The sequence below is a fragment of the Lucilia sericata genome, unplaced genomic scaffold (genome assembly GCF_015586225.1).
Source record: "Lucilia sericata isolate MDLA Ls3-8-SP2 unplaced genomic scaffold, ASM1558622v1 Contig004808F_arrow, whole genome shotgun sequence".
NCBI lineage: Eukaryota > Metazoa > Arthropoda > Insecta > Diptera > Calliphoridae > Lucilia > Lucilia sericata.
In genome coordinates, this window is record NW_023997356.1 from 15,259 (window position 1) to 22,907 (window position 7,649).

The following is a 7,649-nucleotide window of genomic DNA, read 5'->3' on the forward strand; positions in this document are numbered from 1 at the left end:
CATATATAATTGTAAATAAACGTTTAATAGCTGATAACCTATAATAGTGTTTGCAGAGAAATAGTAAATTTAACAGTTTTACATTTACAGCAATAGTTTGAGCAAAATGACTCACATTTTGATGATCAATTCAACGAAATAATAAAACTATTCACACCCCCAAAAATAAGATTTCAAGGACAAACATGTAAACAATAGATGGTTTATACCTAATTAAAGTTTTCATATATTAAATAGACTATATCTTACTCGAAAAGGAAATTAGACTAAAAAGTAAAAGTTTAGCACGATCACTAGACTACGTATCGAACGATCTTTGCAGCAAAGATTAGATTGTTTCATTTAAACCATTCAAACATTTTTTAACAAGAATCAAAGTAGATTCAAACAAAGTAAAATCTTTGAGCGATCATGCCAGAACGAACAAAACGATCTTTAAATCTAAATCTTGAAAACAAATATTCTTATTTTTAGAAGTTTAGAACGATCACTAGACTACGTATCGAGCGATCTTTGCAGCAAAGATTCGATTGTTTCGTTTAAACCATTCAAACAAATTGTTTATAAGAAACAAAGTAGATTCAAACAAAGTAAAATCTTTGAGCGATCATGTCAGACCGTACAAGACGATCTTAAAATCTAAATCTTGAAAACACCTATTCTTATTTTTATCACATAATAAAAAAGCACATTAAATTATTAAAAACTTTTAAAGTATTAAAATTCCATTAAAATTTTTGTATAAATCATTTAAATATTTTTTTCTTTTAAACTAAAAGCCCCTTAATTAGTTGACATATTCAAATGTCATTTAAATGTCATTTACTAATATATTTTAATCTTTTATTATTAACAATATTAATTACAACATTTATATTTTATCAGGTTTTCCTTACAATTTGGCATGAGTTTTATTTTCTTGTAACAAAATACCGCTTTGTGTGGGCCTTAAATCTAGATTATTAATAAAAAAAATTATAAAAAAACGCATAAAAGCAACTTATAAAAACGCATAAAAAACCAAATTATATTTAATAAGATGTTTTGAAAACAAATCTGTCTAAAACTTGTATTACAAACAAAAAAAGCCCATAAACAAACGTTAAATAAACAAATTAATAAAAACCTAAAAAAATGATAATAAAACATGCTGTCAAAGACAGAGCGAGAGAGAAATTTAATATAATTGATTATTATCAAATGCAAATTTAAATGGCTTAAATAAATTCATACCAAAAAAATATAATATCAGAGCAGCAAAAGAGAAAAAAATATCCCAAAAAAACGTGATATATATTTGAAATATATTAGTCAAGTCAGGTGGTTTTAATTTACGAAAAAAAAAATACAAAAATAAACAAGAAATAACAACCTTTAAAGCAACAAATTTTAAAAAATAATAATAAAAAACAGTAACAATATATATTTTTTTGGTCCGAAAGATAAATTCTCTTGAAACCGAATACCAGTCAGTATCAAATTGTAAGCAACATGATCAATGAATAAAAAAAATCCAAAGCAAATGAAATATTGAACTGGTTAAATAAACCACATCGCACAATCACACACACACACGCACTTTTGGATTTAGTATTGTATGATAATTTGCTTAATAGGCCTTTCTAGTAACCAAGCTTTATGCGTGCCTAGACCAATAGACCGACCGTCAGACAGACTTACGTATGAATTTTATTTTAACCTTTATTTAAACAAAAAAAAAAAACAACAACTGTTGCCACCACAATGTTTTAAGAAAAATATTGTTTAAATAATTCGTCATAGATTTTTTTCTACATTCGTTTGTTTTTTTTTTAATTTCAGGTTTGTGTTTGAAAAAAAAAAATATGAGCAAAGTTTTTAAAAAATTTGTAGAAAAACAGAGCTTTAAATGTATGCAATTAAAAAAGAGGAAATAAAAGTCAGAGACATGATGCAAAGTAGAAATCAGAGGTAGGCAAAAAGCTTTTAAGAGCTTTTTTTTTCTCTTGATTTCAATCGTATGTAACTTAAACTTGTTTAAAAGCAAAGAGCTCATTTGTTGCTCTCTGTCGATGTCTGTTTTAAACTCATTTATTATGTTTTTCTCTTTGCTTGACTGTGTATTATAGCAGTGGTGCGCAAAGAGCTTTCTTGCACTCTTATCATTACTCATATCATTACGATTTCTGTTTTACAGTTTATACCAATACAATGTCCAATTAATTTGAAACCAAAAATAGATAAAAAGCTTCCTTAAAAGCTTTTTATGAGCTTTTTTTAATTTCTTGATTTCAATCGCACGTAACTTAAACATGTCTAAAAGCAAAGAGTTTAAAACACTTATTTAATTTGTTTTTCTCTTTGCTTGACTGTGTCTTATAGCAGTGGTGCGTAAAGAGCTTACGTGCACTCCTATCGTTAATCATAACTTTTTACTCTTTGCCGATTTCTGTTTTACAGTTTACATCAATACAATGTCCAATTAATTTGAAACCAATGTTAGGCAAAATGCATTATTATGAGTTTTTCTTGTCTCTTGTTTTCACACAAGTATAAAAAAATAAACAAAACCAGTCAGAGAGCCTATTTGCTACTCTCTGTCGATGTTTGTTTTAAACCAGCGAAAGGCAGAGAGTAGAAAATTAATTCTCTAACTGGTTTTGTTTGTTTTTTTTTACATGTGTGAGCAATCGTACACGTAAAAGAGAGAGAGCTCATTGCGTTTCTGTTCCTTATACTCATTTAATTTTGTGTGAGCATTAGAACTTATTATATAAATATTTGCCTATCACTGTTTTAAGACCTTTTTCTTTATACGATTTTCTTTAAAACTGCATTCTTATGAGTTTTTCCTTTCTCTTGTTTTCACACAAGTATAAAAAACAAACAAAACCAGTCAGAGAGCCCATTTGCTATTCTCAGCCGATGTTTGTTTTAAGGCAGCGAAAGGCAGAGAGCAGAAAATTAGTTCTCTGACTGGTTTTGTTTGTTTTTCATACATGTGTGAGCAATCGTACACGTGAAGGAAAGAGAGCTTATTAAGTTTCTGTATCTTATACTCAATTAATTTTGTATCTTTTTGCTTGATTGTGTTTTAAACAGGGCATTTTCTACATGTATGTGAGCAATATAACTTATTATATTTGCCTCACTGTTTTAAGACATTTTCCTTTATATAATTTACATTAAAATGCAGTTTTAAAAGTTTGCCTAAAGATTTAATTCATTTCCCCCTCTGCCCTCTAAGATTTAAACTTCAGAAAACACCGAAACAAAAAACTAAAATGTACCACTTTTATTTCATAATTATGTATGTATTTTGTTGCTGCTGTGTTAGATTTGCTGTGCTAAAATACAAAAACAAATGAACTATGATAAAAAACTGCTACAACGTTTTCGAGTAGAAAAAAACTTTTTAATTTAAATTTACATTTTTTGTTTGTGTTTTTATAACAAATTTTATAAAAATTTTTTCCCAAACAAACCGACTGTTTGACGTAGTAGAAAAATGTTTAGGCCAAAAAAAAAAAAAATTTGGGTTAAACAGGTTTAAAAGCATAAAGGTGGGATCACACGATTGTCGCAATGCACCAATTTTAAACAATTTTTATTGTGCTGAATAAGGGCCCAATAAAGAAATTGTCCCAATCAAATTCTCTGCAGTCAGATGATTGCCTTATCGTTCATAAAGTTGGTTGTCGTAAATTGACGCAAAACGGCTTAGTGGCAATAATTGCCACATTCCAGTCACACGATTGTTCTAGTATATGGCAACTCTGAGAAACAGCTGTTGTACTAGATTTGTTTTGTTTACAAAAATATAGAAAATTTTAATATATTCGTGGAAAAATGAGTTGTTCATTGAAAAAAAAGAAAATTGCGTCGGCTTTAATTATCATGTGTGCACTTGAAGATGAAAAAAACGAAAAAAAGAAAAAAAGAAATCTTAAAAGAAGTATATTGGGTCAGAGAGTGGCTCACAAAAAGAAATACTGATGGCGCATATAAAAAAACACTGATGGAGTTTCGAGAAATAGAAAACCAACACTTTTGTTCAACAATTTTTTAAGGATGAATGATGAAACATTTAAGGAATTATTGGCATCTAGTGTCACCATATATCGCAAAACAGGACACAAATATGCGTAAGGCAATTCCAGCACAAGAACGCTTAGCTGTAACTCTCCGATTTCTGGCTTCTGGAGATAGCTACAAAAGTCTTTCGGTCTTATTTCGTATAGCCCCTAACACCATATCACTTTTGTACCAAGTGTTTGTGATGCAATTTATAAAAGCATTGAAAGGTTCATACTTAAAGGTATGACATTTCTAAATATGTATTTTTTTATGTGCACTAGTTGTTTTCTTTTATATGTACATACCATATACTTATAGGTACCATCAACACAAGAAGAATGGAAGGAAGTAGCATTTAAATTAACAATCTGTGGAATTTTCCGAATTGCATCGGGGCGGTTGACGGCAACATGTTCAAATGGTCGCACCACCGAATTCAGGAAGCACATTTATAATTATAAAGGCACGCATAGTATAGTGCTAATGGCTGTTGTTGATGCCGAATATAACTTTTTGTATGTTTGATGTTGGTTGCAACGGCCGTGTATCGGATGGTGGAGTATTCGGAAACTGTTCCTTTCAATGTGCTCTAGATAACAACGATCTTAATTTGCCACCACCGAAACCACTACCAGGTCGTCAAGCATCCGTACCATTTGTTCTAGTTGCAGATGATGCTTTTCGCATGCAGAAGCATTTGCTGAAACCATATCCCGGTAAAAGTTTATCTGCCGGACAGAGATATTTAACTACAGGTTATCTAGAGCTCGACGTATCGTAGAAAATGCATTTGGTATTATGGCAAAGCGCTTTCAAGTATTTGCATGTCCTTCTAAACTAAATGCGGAGAAAACTACTTCTATAACTTTAGCCTGCTGTGCCCTGCACAATTTTTTGTTAAAAAAAAAGGTAAATTACACAACACCGCTGCTTACAGATCGTTATGATGATAACGGTGCTTTTATTCCGGGGACATGGAGAAATGATTTTCCACTGACAGCAGTGAGTGGAACAGAAAATACTCCAAGCTCTTACATAAGTAATGAAGCAAAGGCTATTCGTGAAGAACTAAAAGAATATTTTATGTCAGCAACTGGTGAATTGCCCTGGCAATATAAATATATATAATCACACTGATTGTTGGCTAATTTAAAAAAAAAGATGCATTTTACTCATTACAATATCTTATAATATTTTAGAAATGTTTAAATTCGGAGATGAAACTATTTTATAAGAAACCGTACTATCTACTCATGAGTTAAATACATCCCTCCTTTTAAAAATTAGACAAAAACAAAATTTTTTATTGAAACTAAATTTTTTTAAAAATTGTTGTACTCGACAAAAACCTTCCAGAAATTTAAAACGTTATTTTTTCTATAACTATGTATAAAATAAAATATAAGTTTATAATTATATACCCAAACATTTAATTTATAAAAATTCATTTTTATTTATATTAAATAAATCTATATTGTACTTCAATCTATCAATATAATAAAAAAACAAAAAATAAAAAAAACACTTCAGTCTTAAAAATTAATAAACTAAGGTAACAACACAAAGAAACTATTTTCTAAACAGTTTCAATTCAAATATTTGTCACATATTGAAATTGATTCAATTAATCTATGAATATCACATCAATATAATTAAAAAACACTTCATTCTTCAAAATTATTAAACTAACGTATCATACACAAAAAACTATTTTCTAAACAGTTTCAATTCAAATATTTGTCACAATTTGAAAATTTTGTTTTCAAAATTAGAAATCAATCTGTTTAGGAAATAGTTTTTTGTGTATTCAGTTTATATTTCATCTTCTGCTTCCAAAGTTGCTTCCATTACGGTTTTTAACAAGTTGCAAGTGCAATTTGTTGGCAGCCTTTTTTGTTCTTCTTGGCAATTTCCCGCATTTGTGATGCCAAATACATTCCTATTGTATACCAATTGTCTTCTTCCGCTTCTAAACACTTAATTGCCCGCTGCAACATGTTCATTTTCTTATGTTGGCTGTATCAGGTAGGGAAGAATTTGCCGTCTCAGGTAGGGAAACATTTTGCGACATACTGCAGCCTGGCTGAGTTTCTTCTACATCTACGTTGACACTGAAGACGAACTTTTTGATGTGTAGTGTTGATTATAAAACTGCATTGCAGTCCAATGCGGCCAATGTGGCTGGATGTTTTCAGCACCCTGTCCAGACTTGCTTTATTTTTCTTTTTGACATTTTGAAATGCCGTTTTCACATTGGCCCATTTGGCCTTACAGTCTTCCACCGTATGCCCAGGACAGTTTTCTTTAATATCGCGCCATGCCTGCTCCCGTTTGTTTCGATCTTTATAGTCTGGGATAGAGTATTCCCAAACACAAGGGTGTTCTTCTACAGCTTGTATTAAACCATTAATGCTACTGTAGGTCCAAGATGATGTTACACTTGGTTTTTTCTTTTTTTTGGCACAGGAGTTTGTGGGTTCCTGAGAGAGGCCGCAGTAAACCAATTCACTGGTCGTGCCAATCAAATTCTATGCAGTCATCCAACTCCATAATAAAACTGCAAGTAAATTATAATTGTAATACATATATACAAGAATAAAAACTTATTTTACTTACGAAAATAAATGCTGCAAAACAAAAAAAATATTTGATTAAAAAATATTATTGGCGCGTATTGTCGTCTTTAATTGCCGCACTAGAACACAATAAATATTGGTGTATTTTTAACGTTTTTATTTGTGCATGGTTGCCTATCAAGCGTTCACATGATTGTCGCACCAGAGTTGCATTTGATTGGCCAAAATAAGAACAATAATTGTTGTGGTTTGACATATGAGCCAATAAGTTGTGAAATCAACACGATTGACGTATAAAATATACCAATAATTGGTGTATTGCGGCAATCGTGTGATCCCACCTTAGAATAATATAAGCAAACATGTATGAAAAACACTTGTAAACAATTCCAACACAAATATTTTAACAAAATTATTATAATAAGCAGTTGTTAAAGATTTTAAGGTATTTAAGAAACAATGAATACCTACATAAACTGTAAGCAGAAATGTAAGCACAGAGATGATTAGGTTGTTACTTTGTTGTGAAATGTATGCAGAAAAAAAATTAGAAATTTGTTGAAAATGACAGCAGAATTTATTTAAAATATTAATTTAAACATTAAAATTCTCTTAAAATAGCTTATTAATCTTAAAATTCTAGGAATTTTTACTCTACAAAATCTTGCTAAAATATGTACATAAGATAAAAAAAAATCAACAAATTATTTAAATATGATTCATGAGATGAGAGCTGGGAATTAACAAATTTGCCAAAAAAAAAAACTGAATGAAATAATATGCCAAATAAAACCAGACCAATATGTTAAACTAAATTTTTAAATTAATTTAAATAAATAATGATTTTTTTTTGAAATGTAAATAACCGTTAGTTAAGTTGCTAATTAAATTATCATTTTTATAATAAAGTCACTTGGCAACATCATACATTTAATTTTTATTAAAAATATAATAATTTTATGTTTTACATTTTATATTTTTCAAAAGATTTTTTAAATTATGTAAATGGTTTAACAA

At 29.6% G+C, this 7,649-nt stretch overlaps 1 pseudogene; it reads left to right on the top strand.

Moving 5' to 3' along the window:
• The first annotated feature begins 4,057 nt into the window (after window positions 1–4,057).
• On the top strand, window positions 4,058–5,471 carry LOC119615298 (annotated as a pseudogene).
• Window positions 5,472–7,649: the final 2,178 nt, after the last annotated feature.